Source organism: Eurosta solidaginis, chromosome 2 (genome assembly GCF_040869045.1).
Source record: "Eurosta solidaginis isolate ZX-2024a chromosome 2, ASM4086904v1, whole genome shotgun sequence".
NCBI lineage: Eukaryota > Metazoa > Arthropoda > Insecta > Diptera > Tephritidae > Eurosta > Eurosta solidaginis.
In genome coordinates, this window is record NC_090320.1 from 244,078,996 (window position 1) to 244,097,044 (window position 18,049).

The 18,049-nt window shown below is 41.2% G+C and overlaps 2 protein-coding genes across 3 annotated transcripts in view; one reads left to right on the plus strand and one right to left on the minus strand.

Moving 5' to 3' along the window:
* Positions 1 to 18,049, minus strand: part of Atxn7 (Ataxin 7) — a 108,177-nt gene that overhangs the window by 55,931 nt on the left and 34,197 nt on the right. The window lies entirely within an intron of this gene.
* LOC137240763 (zinc finger protein Xfin-like) overlaps positions 17,222 to 18,049 on the plus strand; it is an 81,080-nt gene continuing 80,252 nt past the window's right edge. For both annotated transcript variants that reach the window (XM_067767444.1, XM_067767445.1), the window contains exon 1: positions 17,222 to 17,475. The gene's annotated coding sequence lies outside the window, so the exon portion shown is untranslated. The remainder of the gene's footprint in view (positions 17,476 to 18,049) is intronic.

Genomic DNA, 18,049 nt, shown 5'->3' on the forward strand with positions numbered 1-18,049 from the left:
GTGTTGTATAACCGATCGAAATACCTAGCCGTTATTAATATTATTATAAAACAAGAGTTTTTTTTTCATAAGTCGGTTATTTCATCAACAATTAACGACAATGTGTTTGCCAACACTTTTCTTTTTAATGCCTGGCATAAATAATATCCTAGGTGGAAATGTTATTGTTTTGGTATATTTTACTGACTGAGCAATTTTTTAGGGTGAGATTTCCATTGAAGTAAATTCAAAATTATATGGGGGCTAACGAAGGTGTGGCGAATTTTTGGGCAATATTGTGAATTTTTACCTGAGTGAAAAAGAAAGAAAAGTACCAGTCGTGGCTACGGCCTAAAAATGGCCAAAATTGAAGAAAAGGGACCAGCGGACCAAATGGGGTTGGAAGGAACCATTTTTGGTCCAAATGGACCAAAGTGGCAACCGTGAAAGCGAAGAAAACTACCTTTCAAATTTCTCTACAGACACTGTTGAGTTTCTCGGTGATGACAGCGTTACCACATGGGCCAGAATCGCGAATAAAAGAACTGGTAACGATATTCGGTTACATAATATTCTGGGAACTATTTTACCGGTAACGCTCAGAATTGGGGCGTTAAAGTCCACTTGTTTTAGAATTTTCTTGAAAAACGCCCTATAGGGAGGTTTTGAACGACACCCCAGAGAAGGATATCTTCCACTAAGATGACGGTATGTACATGTTTAATTTTTTTACGGAATGCGAACAATATTGAAATACAATGTTTATAATATAATGCTGTAAATATAAATACAATTGCACAAAAAATAACTTTGGCTGATGAACTATAATAAAGTAGCGATTTGCTTTGATGTTTTCTGGGAAGCCCCACAAGTACGACAAAACAATATGAAGAAGTACGGACGAACTGCTAACTTTTTGTAATTTGTTTATATGCGCAATGTTTTATGACGATTTCTGAAATGTATTTATTAAGATTAAGTTGTTAAAAGTTATTAGTACGAATATTTCTTCAATTTAGTCTACGTTATTATTTTTTTGTACTTTCGTTTTCGACTTTTCTTTTCGTCTGAAATTACTTTGTTTAAAGTTCTTATGTTGAAGAACATACGCGCACGGAAAAACAAACGTTTGATTTTCTCATCACAGGCTATATGTTCGGACTTTTTTATGTGCTCTTTAATTAAATTAGCCATTACAGCCAAACCGTCACCATTGATATCGTCAAATACCCTCTGCAGTTGATGCATATGCGCCATCATTTCGCTTGTGGGTTTCGAAAGACCGCCTTTGTCGAGATGGTTGACCCATGTGTAAGTATCATCTATGTTTTCAACTCTGATTCCTTCTAAAAAATTATGCAGTCGATGGCATATATAACCCTCAAGGTTCTCAAGGCCGTCAACTGCGAGACAGTCAATTTCCTTTTGATCATCGTCGCTAGCTTTTATGCGATTAATAAGGCCTTTATAAGAAATTAAATTTATTTCAACACCCAGCGAATAAACAAATTGTTCATTACCTGTTAGTGATTTGTTGTTCAACTCAAGGTCTACCAAAGTGTTTGTGCTTTCTGATAGTACTCCCTCGTTGAACCCAAGAATGTATGATCGCAGGCGATACTTCAATTTCTGACGATCAGGATGGCCGTTTAAGCCTCCCATGGAGCGCATAACTCCGAAAAAGTTTTCCAGTACATTCTGGTTCAGCCTATATGTTAGTATGTGCGTAATTCCGAATCGGCTTTTAAGATTCTCGTACAGCATCTTTAATGCTAAATTTGACTGGATGATTCCTGTAGATTTAAAAAAGTGCAAATTATAGTCAATTGGTGCAGTATAATTTTGAAGTTATTACCTTTTTGAAAGGGATACATATATGATTTTTCAGTGACCCTCATATTTGTCATCAATTCAGTCATTTGGTCAAGAATTTCATTCTGGACATCCAGAGCTAGACCATACGCATGTACACGCTTTCTTGCGTCAGAATACGGAACTCTCACGTTCATAACGTCGAACCAATCGTTTGTCTGAAATAAAAACATTATTCCGTACACATAAAAACTTAAAAAAATCAGTTACTATTTTGAATAGTTTATGACTTTCTTCCCAATTATGTCCGTCCAAATAACCCAGGATAGCAGCCCGTGTTATGGCTTGCGCAGTAGTGTGAGAGAAAAGCTTTGCTGCCGTTTTTACTTTTTGTCTCTTGGGCCCATCAACAGTAAGATGGGCACTCGAAATTTTATGAGTGATAGATAATTTGCTCGAAGTACTGGAAAGCAACTCGACAACCGTATCCTTTTTCACCTCCTTGCCATATATTTTGAATCCATGATCCAAATAATTATTTCGAATAAGCTTAAGGAGATGGGGCGCATCTGCAAACACATATATTCGGACGTCATCGTGAATAAACCTAGGAAATAAATCGTGCAAGTTGTTGTATAAATTGTCCGCGAATGGATATCGGGAGGCCCTACTATTAGCAATAACGGCAGCGTCCAGCCGGCCCAACCTAACCTATGTAAAGGTAAAACGAATTACATGTTACTCACCAAGGGGTAGCTGGCTTTACACCAAGCTCCTTATACACTCCCTTGTTCTGTCCTCCTAAGTCGCTTACCACTGCTGCAACATAGTATCCACACGCCTGTACAGAGCTTATTGTATTACGGAGTATTTCCGCCGTCATTTTACAGTCAAAATCGTAGAAGACTGGCTGCTTCCATTTGGAGGCTAAACCTATAATGGATTTTACCACTTCTAAAGGTATCAATATGATAAAGAATATCCAAAAATATACCTCGCAGCATAGAAACTTGCACGTAATCTACTGGAGCAAGCAAGGTGTCGGAGGACTTGTCAAAGCAATATGATTTCCGAATCTTCCTTTCGTCGAGGCTAAGAACACATATTTTTTGCACATCATCCAAATGAGATGTAGCCGATAAAATTTTTAAAACTGGTTCTATTATACCCGTGGAAATGTCTAGCTCATTTGCCCACCACTGCAGTGTACGTACAGCAGGTAGCGGAAATCCCTTCCTTCTCAGAACCCTATACATTTTTGCGCTCGTGGAGTATACAGTAATCGAGCACGATATATCCTCCCCATTCCACCTCATACGCTTCTTACCCTGTTTAGTTTTTTTAATTTGGCCAGGCGTAAACATTACCGAAAATTTTTCCTCTAAATTCTTTTTCTCAAACTCAACATCTCTAACGTGGTCTTGCAAGCCAGATATTACCTTGTGCAGCTCTTTTTCCCTCTCTCTTAAAACTATATTCTCGCATGTTAGTGCCTCACTGCCAAAAGGAGAATACACTATTTAACATGTAAATTACTTGTAGATTGTTCTCACAGTTACTTTTTCATTTCAGTACTATCCTCCAGCCTCTTTTTAACGCAGCTATGTAGTCGAACATTTTCACAGTGCATTGCTTCATTGTTTGTTGTAAAGATAAATATTTAGTAAACAATTTGTGTTCTTGGTTGTATAGCAAGAGGAAGAAATAAAAGGAAAGGGAAAATAACTAACCGATATCCGAATAAAGTTATAATACCCTGTGTACAAGTACAGCTAGGTATAACAATTGTTACTCATACGCCCCATACGATATACTTCATATAAGTATGAGATTTTACTACATTAAAAAAGATTCAAGGGGTTAGGATGGGAGCCCGCCACTGCTTACTTTTTCAGAATTGCTTCTAACTCTATCTGTATGACCCATATACCAAGTTTTATTGGTCCAAGACAAATACGACCGAAAACAAACTATTTATAATCTGGACAAATATCTAAGCATCCAAACAATCATATTTATAATATTATCTGAGTATAAGTAACGTATATGAGTAAAATAAGTAGCATTTTCAAATGTATTTGAAGTTCTTAATGAGGAGATTTGGTACTACAGTCTGGACCAAGGAAATCAAAACATTAAAACGATCGTTCTGTGTTCGTTTCCGAATTCGGATTTAAAAAATTAAATGCATCTAGCTCGAACTTCAATTGCCTCTATTTTTGATATATGTATATACTAGCCTTTACCCGCGGCCCCGCCCGCAAGGAGAAAATAAAATATATGTGCTATTCGCGTTAGCCTGTTTATCAATTTGTCTGTTTAAAAATTTTTTCTGTCAATGTATTTTATTTTTTAATACAGTAAAAAAAAAAAACTAACTGAGCTGATGGGCACGCTTACATGAATAGTACAATACACTTTTTTCGAATAAAAAAAATACATTTTGTTTCTAAGTTAAATTAATTGATATGACAGGGGTGAAATAATTACTACTCATAGAACAAAGGAGTGAAACTACAATTAAAAGCTGTGATATATTAAAGATAAAACATACCGAATTTTAATTACGAATAATTTGCCGTAAATCCACGGCCATGTGTGCTGAATTACCGGTTTCGAAGAGACCTAAAATGATCCCGGAAGTGTCCCTAAATGACACCAAATAGTCACGAAATGATGCCGACGGGATCCTGGACAAATCTCGAAAACTATCCAGAAATGATGCCGGAAGGGTCCCAAAATAATCCCGAAGTAGTCACGAAAAGTCCCGAAATTACCCTGACGGGATCCCGGACGGATCCCGAAAACCATCAAGATTTGATTCCTGAACGGTCCGCAAATGATCCCGAGAATCGCCCAGAAATTATCCCGGAGGAGTCCCAAAATGATTCCGAAATAGTAGTCACGAAAAAGGCCCGAAATGACCCTGACGGGATCCCGAAAACCATCCAGAAATGACTCTGAAGGGATCCCCAAATGATCCCGGAAAAGTCCACAAACCATCCAGAATTGATCTCTGAAGGTTCCGCAAATGATCCCGAAATAGTCCCGAAAGTCACGAAAAACTCAGACCCATCCCGAAAATCATGAAGAAATTATCCTGGAAGGGTCCCGAAATTACCCCGAAATAACTCCGACGGGATCCCGGACAGATCCCGAAAATCATCCAGAACTGAGCTCTGAAACGTCCGCAAATAATCCAGAAATAGTCCGGAAAAAGTCCCGAAAAAACTCCGTCGGGATCCCGGACAGATCCCGAAAATCCCCCAGAAATTTTGCCGGAGGGGTCCCAAAATGATTCCGAAATAGTCCCGAAAAAGTCCCGAAATGACCTTGAGGGGATCCCAGACCGATACCGAAAACCATCCAGAATTGATCTCTAAAGGGTCCGCAATTTATCCCAGATAAAGTCGCGAAAAAACTACGAATGGATCCCGAACAGATCCCGAAAATCATAGAGAAATTATCCCGGAAGGGTCCCAAAATGATCCCGAAATAGTCCCGAAAAGGCGCGAAATAACCCTGACGGGATCCCGGACGGATCCCGAAAACCACCCAGAAATGATCTTTAAGGGCAACTGACCCCGAAATAGTCGTGAAAGTCCCGAAATTACCCCGACGGGATCCCGAAAACCATCCAGAAATTATCCCTGAAGGATCCCCAAATGATCCAAGAACAGTCTCGAAATTCGCTGACATTTTCCCGAAAAAGTAAAAAAATAAACCCGACGGGATCTCGGACGGATCCCGAAAACGATCCAGAAATGATGCCGGAAGGGACCCCAAATGATCCCGAAAAATTCCCGAAATTCCCCCGATGGGATCCCGGATCATCCAGAAATGATGCCGGTTGGTACCCCAAAATGATCCCGAAATAGGCCAGAAATGACCCCGTCGGGATCCCGGACGGATCCCCAAAAGTATACAGAAATGATGCTGGAAGGTGAAATGATCCCCTTAAAGAAAGATGAAAAATAAAATGATCCCCTTATAGTTCCGAAATGATCCTGACGGGATTCCCGACGGATCCCGGAAACTATCCAGAAATGATGCCGGAAAGGTTCCCAAGTTATCCCCAAATAGTCACGAAATTACCCTGACGGTATCCCGGACGGATCACGAAAACCAATGATGGCGAAAGGCTCCCCAAATGATCCCGCATTAGTCGCGGGTTCCGAAATGACCCCCTGACGGGATCCCCGAAGGATCCCGGAAACTATCCAGAAATGATGCCGGAAAGGTTCCCAAGTTATCCCCAAATAGTCCCGAAATTACCCTGACGGTATCCCGGACGGATACCAAAAACCATCTATAAAAGTGGCCGGAGGATACCCCAAATGATCCCGAAAAAGTCCTGAAATGATCCAGACGGGATCCCGGACGAATCCCGAAAACTATCCATCTAGGTACCCCAAATGATCCCGAAATAGTCCCGAAATTACCCCGCCGGGATCACGGGCGAATCCCGAAAAAGTCCTGAAATGACCCCGACGGGATCCCGTACGGATCCCGAAAATCATCCAGAAATGATGAAGGTAGGTACCCAAATGATCCCGAAATAGTCCCGAAATGATCCCGGACGGATCCCGAAAACCAACCAGAAATGATGCCGGTAGGTACCCCAAATGGTCCCGATATGACCCCGTCGGGATCCCGAACGGATCCCTAAAACTATCCAGAAATGATGCCGGAAAGGTCCCCAAATAACCCCCTAATAGTCCCGAAATTACGCCGACGGAATCCCGGACGGATCCGGAAACTATCCAGAAATGATGCCGGAGGAGACCCCAAATGATCCCGCTAAAGTCCCAAAATGACCCCGACAGGATCCCGGACGGATCCCGTAAACCATCCAGAAATGATGCCGGTAGGTACCCCAAATGGTCCCGATATGACCCCGTCGGGATCCCGAACGGATCCCTAAAACTATCCAGAAATGATGCCGAAAGGGTCCCCAAATGATCCTGTATTAGTCGAGAAAAAGTTCCGAAATGACTCCAACGTGATCCCGGACGGATACCGAAAACCATCTAGAAATGATGCCGGAAGAGACCCCAAATGATCCCGCAAAAGTCCGAAAATGACCCCAACAGGATCCCGGACGGATCCCGAAAACCATACAGAAATGATGCCGGAAGAGACCCCAAATGATCCCGCAAAAGTCTCAAAATGACCCCGACAGGATCCCGGACGGATCCTGTAAACCATCCAGAAATGATGCCCGAAGAGACCCCAAATGATCCCGCAAAAGTCCCAAAATGACCCCGACAGGATCCCGGACGGATCCCGAAAACCATCCAGAAATGATGCCGGGAGAGACCCCAAATGATCCCGCAAAAGTCCCAAAATGACCCCGACAGGATCCCGGACGGATCCCGTAAGCCATCCAGAAATGATGCCGGAGGAGACCCCAAATGATCCCGCTAAAGTCCCAAAATGACCCCGACAGGGTCCCGGACGGATCCCGAAAACCATACAGAAATGATGCCGGAAGAGACCTCAAATGATCTCGCAAAAGTCCCAAAATGACCCCGACAGGATCCCGGACGGATCTCGTAAACCATCCAGAAATGATGCCGGAAGAGACCCCAAATGATCCCGCAAAAGTCCCAAAATGACCCCGACAGGATCCCGGACGGATCCCGAAGGCCATCCAGAAATGATGCCGGGAGAGACCCCAAATGATCCCGCAAAAGTCCCAAAATGAGCCCGACAGGATCCCGGACGGATCCCGAAAACCATCCAGAAATGATGCCGGAATGGACCGCAAATGGTCCCAAAATGACACCGACGGGATCCCGGACGGATACCGAAAACCATCCAGAAATGATGCCGGCAGGTACCCCAAATTATCCCAAAATAGTCCCGAAATGACCCTGACGGGATCGCGGACGGATTCCGAAAACCATCCAGAAATGATGCCGATAGGGTCCCCAAATGATCCTGTATTAGTCGAGAAAAAATTCCGAAATGACTCCGACGGGATCCCGGACGGATCCCGAAAACCATCTAGAATTGATACCGGAAGGTACCCCAAATGATGCCGAAATAGTCCCGAAATGACATCGACGGGATCCCGGACGGATCCCGAAAACCATCCAGAAATGATGCCGGAGGAGACCCCAAATGATCCCGCTAAAGTCCCAAAATGACCCCGACAGGGTCCCGGACGGATCCCGTAAACCATCCAGAAATGATGCCGGAACAGACCCCAAATGATCCCGCAAAAGTCCCAAAATGACCCCGACAGGATCCCGGACGGATCCCGTAAACCATCCAGAAATGATGCCGGAAGAGACCCCAAATGATCCCGCAAAAGTCCCGAAATGACCCCGACAGGATCCCGGACGGATCCCGTAAACCATCCAGAAATGATGCCGGAAGAGACCCCAAATGATCCCGCAAAAGTCCCAAAATGACCCCGACAGGATCCCGGACGGATCCCGTATACCATCCAGAAATGATGCCGGAGGAGACCCCAAATGATCCCGCAAAAGTCTCAAAATGACCCCGACAGGATCCCGGACGGATCCCGAACACCATCCAGAAATGATGCTGGAAGAGACCCCAAATGATCCCGCAAAAGTCCCAAAATGACCCCGACAGGATCCCGGACGGATCCCGTAAACCATCCTGAAATGATGCCGGAAGAGACTCCAAATGATCCCGCAAAAGTCCCAAAATGACGCCGACGGGATCCCGGACGGATCCCGTAAACCATCCAGAAATGATGCCGAAAGGTTCCCCAAATGATCCTGTATTAGTCGAGAAAAAGTTCCGAAATGACCCCGACGGGATCCCGGATGGATCCCGAAAACCATCTAGAAATGATGCCGGAAGGTACCCCAAATGATGCCGTAATAGTCCCGAAATGACATCGACGGGATCCCGGACGGATCCCGAAAACCATCCAGAAATGATGCCGGAAGAGACCCCAAATGATCCCGCAAAAGTCCCAAAATAACCCCGACAGGATCCCGGACGGATCCCGAAAACCATCCAGAAATGATGCCGGAATGGACCCCAAATGGTCCCGAAATGACACCGACGGGATCCCGGACGGATCCCGAAAACCATCCAGAAATGATGCCAGAAGAGACCCCAAATGATCCCGCAAAAGTCCCAAAATGACCCCGACAGGATCCCGGACGGATCCCGAAAACCATCCAGAAATGATGCCGGAATGGACCCCAAATGGTTCCGAAATGACACCGACGGGATCCCGGACGGATCCCGTAAACCATCCAGAAATGATGCCGGAAGGGTCCCCAAATGATCGCGAAATAGTCCCGAAATGATTCCGGAATAGTCCCGAAAATGTCCCAAAATAACCCCGACGGGATCCCGGACGGATCCCGAAAACTATACAGAAATTATCCCGGAAGGGTCCCAAAATGATCCCGAAATAGTCCCGAAAAAGTCCCGAAATTAACCCGGCGTAATCCGGACCGATCCCGAAAACCATCCAGAAATGATCCCGGAGGGTCTCGATATGACCCTTACGGGATTACAAATAAGGTGAAGCTAATTATAAAACCATGTTAATAAGGCAGCAGGCGCATTGGAGCGAATAAAAAGTTAGGTAAAGCTAATAAAAGCGTGCTAATAAAAACAATTGATGGAGGGCGGATGGCGGGAGTAGAGGAGAGGACCACTGATCGTTCCTCCAAAATTGTCTAGATCTCGTTCTGTATGTACCAGATACCAAAAACTATTGATTTAGGAGAAAATTTATATTGAGTTATAACAATTTATAGATTTTACACCAGAGGGGGAGATAAAAGGGGGGGCGGGCGGGCGGAGGGTGTCACTGCTTACTTTGTAAGCGCTCGACTTATTTGACCCCTTGAGTCTGTGATATTGGTGAAGGCCAGTATACGTAAAGTTATAATGTGTAAAAATTATGAAAAAAAATTTCTCGAAGGGGTCGTGGGACCCCCACCCCTCTTTCCATGTTCGAAAAAAATTTCGCTAGTAGACTACTGTCTGTGTCACAAATTTCATCAAAATCCGTGTAGCCATTCTGGCGTGATTCAGTCGCAAAGACGAAAAAATATAATAATTAAATTATAACTGTTCCTAGGGGGCGGGGACCACGCCCCGTTTGAAAAATATATAGCTAGTAGATCCTTCTAGACTATTGGCTATATGTGTGCAAAATTTCATCCAAATCGGTCCAGCCGTTCTTGCGTTATTGAGTCACAAAGACAAACGTCTGGACAAACATCCAAACATCCAAACATCCAAACATCTTAACATCCAAACATCCAAACATCTTAACATCCAAACTTTCCCATTTATAATATATATTAGTAAAGTAATGTGTAAAAATTATGAAAAATAATTTCTCGAAGGGGTCGTGGGACCCCCACCCCTCTTTCCATGTTCGAAAAAAATTTCGCTAGTAGACTACTGTCTGTGTCACAAATTTCATCAAAATCCGTGTAGCCATTCTGGCGTGATTCAGTCGCAAAGACGAAAAAATATAATAATTAAATTATAACTGTTCCTAGGGGGCGGGGACCACGCCCCGTTTGAAAAATATATAGCTAGTAGATCCTTCTAGACTATTGGCTATATGTGTGCAAAATTTCATCCAAATCGGTCCAGCCGTTCTTGCGTTATTGAGTCACAAAGACAAACGTCTGGACAAACATCCAAACATCCAAACATCCAAACATCTTAACATCCAAACATCTTAACATCCAAACTTTCCCATTTATAATATATATTAGATATTAGATACTTACACTTTTTTCTCCAATTGCTTTTTCATCTCTTCTCTATCGCGCTTAAGAGATTCTCTGTAAAATATGCATATCCACTGTAACGAATTTTACTTGCAAATCCTCTTATTTGCAATCCTCTGCTAAGTTCGAATCACTAAACTGTTGAATAAATAACTCCAATATTGAATAATGTAAAAATGGCCTTTACTTCACAATGACACTTATACTTTGCTACTCGCTGGCTTAATAACCAAACTGATTGATAACTCAAATTGAACTCTACTATTGGCCGCCAGATCGCGTGCTTAATCAATAACTGATTGATTGCACAACTCAAACTGAATTTCAGCGCCTCTTCATCTGTTGCCTTTTATACCCTTTTGTTTCCTCGTTCGCATTTTTTCCAGAATGTACTAGCATTGTCCATGAGCTCTCAAACTTCTCAGCTATAACTAAAATTGCACAATTTTATACATCTTTTAGGCGCTTCCAGAATCTACTAGTCCAGTAGCTCTCAAACTTCTCAGATATATGCATGTGTTTGCGCATTAACTCTCCGCTGCTCGTATTCGTACATGGTACATATGTGTAGACGCAATTATTTATTCGTTTATGTAGATACATAAAGATTGAATTATTGATGTGAATGTTTGTAGTTTACAGTCTTTCGCGCGCACATAGGAGTATAAGTAAATGCATCTGTGTGTGACATCTCTCTGGGCTGCCTTATATATGTGTATATGTACTTGATTTGATTATTAATGTAAATACTGCTTGGCATGGCCTTAGTGATGGGATAACTTAGTGATGCTAATATCCGTGACACTGCCCTCCACCTAAGTCTGATCGTCCCGATCAGACAAATCTCCCGATCTAACTGCCGCTAGCATCTCCAAATGTACCACTATTCTAATCCGTAGTTTCCCAGTGGTTTGTATGCGGTAGATGGTATCACTGATCTTCTTCACAACTTTGTACGGGCCTTCCCAACTGCACAGAAATTTAGCTGGAACACCTTTCCGCCGGTGAGGGTTGTTTAACAGTACCAAATCTCCCGCCAAGAAACCTTCCGAATTAAAGTTCTTGTCATGCCAGTGTTTCATCTTACTACTCATTACCCTGGGCCGTTCCTTCACACTCTGTTGTTTGGTCAATGAACCACTTCGTAGAGCTTGCGCTTGACGGATTGGCTTGACAGTATCGTTCCGCCGTTTCCCAACAGAAGTGCGCGATGGCTTGAAACCACCCTTGCATGCTTCCTGCAAAATTCTTGCAGTCGTTTTAGTGCGTCCATTTGGGTTTGTCAATGCCGGTGTTTTTCTCGCAGGTACTTTTGATTTCGCTTCGTTTGGCCCATTCGTTTCATCAACCTTTACCTTTGACTTTCATGGCCTTTGTCGGCTTTTCTCCACCAGTACTCGATTACTGCTGAAACCTTTTTCCAAGCTGAAGTTAATTGGCACATCCTGGTTCTTATAATGCAAGGGTTCTGCATATCGATCTTGATGTCATGGTCAACCAAGAAGTCCACTCCCAATATGACTTCATCAACGATCTCCGCCACAACGAATTTGTGTAAAACCATGGCCTTCCCAATCAGTACTTCACATATCACTTCTCCCTGGACTTGGTTATACTCGCCTGTGACTGTACGCAACCTTGCTCCAGGTAACGGTTTTACTCTCCTGTTGACTAATTCAGATCGAATCAAGGAATGAGATGCGCCCGTATCTACAGTCAGTACACGCTTCTTGCCATCGACATTCCCTCTGACGGTAAGACTGCTCGATTTTCTACCAATTTGCAACACAGATATCACAGGGCATTCAATAGCTGGATCTAGCTCTCGATCTCTACCTCGCTCTTGCTCATCTCCTCCAGCTTTGCGTTTATGGCCACCCACTGCAACTTTATCTTCAGCATTCCATTGGTTCACTGCTGCGGTCTTCTCAAACTGTAGCTTAAAGACCTGAAAAGGAACAGAACCGTCAAAGGATGGTGTCTTTACCTTTGGATTACTCGCTGAAACAGCTGGGCGGTTTAGTTGTAACTGCTCCATACGACCTTTTAACGCTTCTATTTCGGCATCAATTTTGTCCTCGAGTTGTAAAATTTTTGCATCCTGCTCTTCCAGTTTCACAAAGAGCTGCGAAGATACCTGTTCCGAAATTTGTGCCGACATTTCAGATATACGTGCCTCTTGCGCTTCCAGTTGAGATGCCAAATATGTCTTTTGTTCTTCCAATTGTGATGTTATACGGGTTTCCTGCGATTCCAGTTGGGATACCATATACGTCTTCTGTTCTTCAAGTTGTGAAGAAATTTGTGTTTCCTGTGCTTCAATCTTCGATGTTATTCGGTTCTCCTGCTCTTGCATCTTGGATGTTATACGGTTCTCCTGCGATTCCATATATGTTTGCTGTTCTGCCAGTTGAGATGACACTGTCGATGTTTGAGCAGATATTGCAGCTAAAATCATGTTCAAGTATGTACTGGTAACCGTCTGCGATGTTTCGTTTTTCTCTTCAATTTTTGTTGTCTCCTCACCATCAAGATGAAAGACATGCTCTTCCACATTAATTCCTTCTGCTTCCATTGCCTCTCGTAGCCGTGCCTGAAGTTCAAGTTTAACGCCGCTTGTATTCAATCCACGGCTCTCCAACTCCTTCTTCAGTTGCTGGATCTTCAATTCACTGAACTTTGCCATGTCCTTGTTGTCCTCTGGAATTTATTCAACAATTCCTCTTCTAAAAACTAATTGTAACGAATTTTACTTGCAAATCCTCTTATTTGCAATCCTCTGCTAAGTTCGAATCACTAAACTGTTGAATAAATAACTCCAATATTGAATAATGTAAAAATGGCCTTTATTAAAGTACTTCACAATGACACTTATACTTTGCTACTCGCTGGCTTAATAACCAAACTGATTGATAACTCAAATTGAACTCTACTATTGGCCGCCAGATCGCGTGCTTAATCAATAACTGCCCTACAAGAAACGCTGATAGCTTTACTAATACACTCGCACTTGTAATCAATGATGACATGATACGAAACATTCATTCTCTCTCTATTCGTTTCCAGGAATGGGTCTTAAAGTTCATTCTATTGTAAACATTGGTTCATTCGATTGTAAACAAACTTCATTCGTTTCCAAGAATGGGTCTTGAAGATCAGAGTTGCGTAAACCGCGCAAAAAAAATCCAAGAAAATCGGTGCGTTTTCATTATTTTTCATTTCAAGTGTATTCAACTACATAAGCGGATCAAAAATTTGTAAAAAAGGTACAAGAAATAACAAAATTAAATGAGCTGTTATATTAACGCACGAAAAGAGATAAGTACATTTTATCTTAAAAAAATAAAATAAATGTAAGGCGCGATAACCTCCGAAGAGATCTAAGGCCGAGCTTCTCTTCCAATTTGCGTCGTGCTCCTCTTGATTTTTCCCTACAAATTGGCCGGACGGGACCTACATGTTTTATGCCGACTCCGAACGGCATCTGCAAGGCAGATGAGTTTTCACTGAGAGCTTTTCATGGCAGAAATACAATCGGAGCGCTTGCCAGACACTGCCGAGGGGCGACCCCGCTTAGAAAAATTTTCTTCTAATTGAAAAATCTTATTTCTAAAATTTTGATGTTGCTTTGCCCGGGAGTTGAACCCAGGGCATACGGTGTGATAGGCGGAGCACGCTACCATCACACCACGGTGGCCTTAGCTATCAAAAAATTAAATTTCACGTGTTGTCATGGAAAAATTTTTAACGGGTAAAATAAGCTTTTTTTTGTATTTGTGATCCTGAAAAAATTCGAGTTTTTTGATATCCCATTTGACAATCTTGAGTAAGTTTTCGGTGAAAATCATAAATTAAGCCTTTACCATGTAAAATACCCCAAAGTTATTCCGAAATACCCAAATTTGATTTTGGCATCTATGGTCAATGTTATAAAAAATGCACATTTTCACGCGCTCTCAGAGAGCGAGAAGTTTCATATCATGTCATCATTGCTTGTAATTGACAATGCTGATCCTGCGATGACGTAAACATTGATACTCAAATTTATGTATGTTCCTTTGTTCGCTCACGCATGTCCGCATGTTCCCAACGACAGCCTATAATCATGAAAAAGGACTCAAACTGGGAAAGCTTCGGACACCTGGTACAGAACAAAAGAACACACAGCAGATACCATTATGCATGTGATACAGATACATAATTCTCAACGGAATTTTATGTATGCGAGAACAGTTTATCCGATTTAATCATGTTGTCACTACTGACTGTCATATGACAATCAAATGATTATCACGGTTGTTTTGTTATTTTTTAAATTCCTCCATTTTCAACCGACGAAAACCATATAAAAAATAAGTTTAAAAAATGAAAAAGAGAGCATTTCAAAGCTCCATGCTAAAAGAAAACAAATCGAAAATAATATTAAAAAATACCAAAAGCTGTCGGAATGTATGGGGCGCACTCAAAAAATTGATACGCGAAAAACAATAGTGGTTAGTGGTGATTCATTTTTAAATGGGTTTCCGCATGAGGAAAGCGCTTTTCTGTTGTTTTGTTATTTTCTGAATTTAAATTGAACATTCTGAACTCGAATTCTTATAAAACTATTTTAAACAAATAAGAAACACGTATGATTTTATCACGTACAAAATTAAAAACGTAATGAAATAAAGTAAATAAAAAGCAAAAAGCATTGTTTCATTTTTGGCGGAATATAACAATGGTCATTTATGATAGTATAACAGTCAAACCTGATATCTACAGTAAACTATCATTTATGACACTTTTTGATAGTTAGAGTGTCAGCACTGATCCAGGAAAAGGAATGAGGGTGAGCAGTACGGCTATATACTTAATCAGTAGGCCATGTTGGTGTATAAGAAGGAGACAAAAACTCACACGTACACAGTTGTTTACATCACATTTGCGCAAGTCCCCTTAAGTTTGTGATAGAAAGTTTGTATGAGGCGCTGATCGTTAGGTTGACATTGCTGACAATCAGATGATAGTCATATGATAGTCAGTATTCTTGTAGGGTGATTGATTGCTCAACTCAAACTGAATTTCAGCGCCTCTTCATCTGTTGCCTTTTATACCCTTTTGTTTCCTCGTTCGCATTTTTCCCAGAATGTACTAGCATTGTCCATGAGCTCACAAACTTCTCAGCTATAACTAAAATTGCACAATTATATACATCTTTTAGGCGCTTCCAGAATCTACTAGTCCAGTAGCTCTCAAACTTCTCAGATATATGCATGTGTTTGCGCATTGACTCTCCGCTGCTCGTATTCGTACATGGTACATATGTGTAGACGCAATTATTTATTCGTTTATGTAGATACATAAAGATTGAATTATCGATGTGAATGTTTGTAGTTTACAGTCTCTCGCGCACACATAGGCGTATAAGTAAATGCATCTGTGTGTGACATCTCTCTGGGCTGCCTTATATATGTGTATACTTGATTTGATTATTAATGTAAATACTGCTTGGCATGGCCTTAGCATCGCCTTAGTGATGGGATAACTTAGTGATGCTAATATCCGTGACAATACATACAGGATTAATAGTATCTGATAATTTTGTTTACTTACATATTTTGTTTCAATAATGTCTCCGTATTGCAATGTGCATTTTCCTTACTAATAATCTCAGTTAACGGTACTCTCTTTTGTGCACTCATCTTTTCTTTACTCTTTCTAGATTCTGTTGCCTTGGCGGCATCCAGCAAAAATTTAACACTATTTAAGGGGCCCTTAGACTTGGCACTGCCGTTTTTTTTTTTTAAATAAGATGCTTTGCAAATCCTTGATTAAGATCAGTTATCGCGATAGTATACATGAAGGAATAGCAAATACTTACCCATTTGAAATTTTAGGAGATTATCAAAGTCCTCGGCAGTGAAGTGGTGGCTACATAATTTCGCGTGTTGGTCAACGTTTTGACTACAAAACCGTATCCACTTTTCACGCACTTTAATGTCTCTCGGGAGACCAAATAAATGGACCGAACTGTCCTTTTCATATGAATTTACACATCCCTTCACAAAGCACTTCATTTTTCAAGACCCGATTTGAAAATAACAATCGCAACAAAAAAATAAATTTTTAAGAAATTTAAATTTGTGACCGTTTAGAAAACATGGCAAAATTTAAAGAAAAATGATAATTAAGGAAACCTAAAAACTTCAAAAGCGTTACGTCATTAGTGACGTTGCCATAGTAAAATTTTATTATCAGGTATTTGTATGCAATATTTTACTTTTGGCAACTCTGTTCGATCGTCATCGTGTCGTGATCACGGTCGTTAAAAAACGAGCAATGATCGGCTGATGGTGATCCGCAAACGCTTTTCAAAGGAGTATTGTTTGAGTACTCCAATATGAAGAAAATGGAACACGTAATCCAACATTTTTTGCAGGGTAGTGCATGAGTCACCCTGGTCTAAACATATTTTACAAGCTCACACTCAAATATATGCATACGCAATTCCATCGCATGTGAAAATCAAATTCTCGCGTTTAATTTCAGAACTCACCACAGCATCTCGCTCACGTTCACAATTAACATATTGATTACTCTAACTCGATAGAGTTCTTGTGGGGTTTGCATTAAAACAGGCGATAAATTTGTTACAACTTTTATCGATTACATCGACATTCATACTTCACTAATTTTTGTAAAAGGTGGTTGTGGTTGACGTATATTTTTTAACCGAAAAACTAAAAAAATCCATGGTTAAAGTATTGTTTTATTTCCGTAGATAAGCAAAAACGCTGGAGCAGAATATCGAAAAGGTTTTTTCACATTAAATGTGAATAAAGAAAACAATAATGATGTTTTTCATGATTCCGTCGTCAATATAAGGGAAGGAAAATATGCTTATTTACACACAACTGTCTCGGAACAAAAGCATTATCTGGACGCTTTAAGGGTAAGTTTTGGCAATGTAAAACCAGTATATATGTATAATGTGGCCTATAGATCGAAAACTGTTTACGTCGTCTTGAATCTTGCTGTGACAGCTTCGTTACAATCATGGCATACACATTTCAAAATTTTTTCACACTGCCACACCATCTTAGAAATTAAGAAAGCTGTGAAAAACAACTTCATATGCCATGATAATATCCCCATGCGGATTTAGACACTTACAAATGAATGATTCTAGTAGCACTTGACCTGACAAAAAAGGCTTTTGACTTATCATCCATGCCATACTTTTTCAAGGGATCTGAAAAGATCCCGATCCAATTTCTATTTAGAAAAGATAACTGGTCTAAATTAATACTCGGAAGTGTCGAAAATTACTTGGTCTGAATACGATGGGGATATTGATGAGAGTATATCTCATTTTTATAATGTTTTCTACGAAATATTCCAAAAATGCATACCTATGTCCGATACCACTGCAATAGGATCATCGGCTTGGAGCACTAAAGGCGGTGACACAATGAAATTTTTCATATAGATGAGTTTAACACAAGCTTATGCATTCCAATAACAGC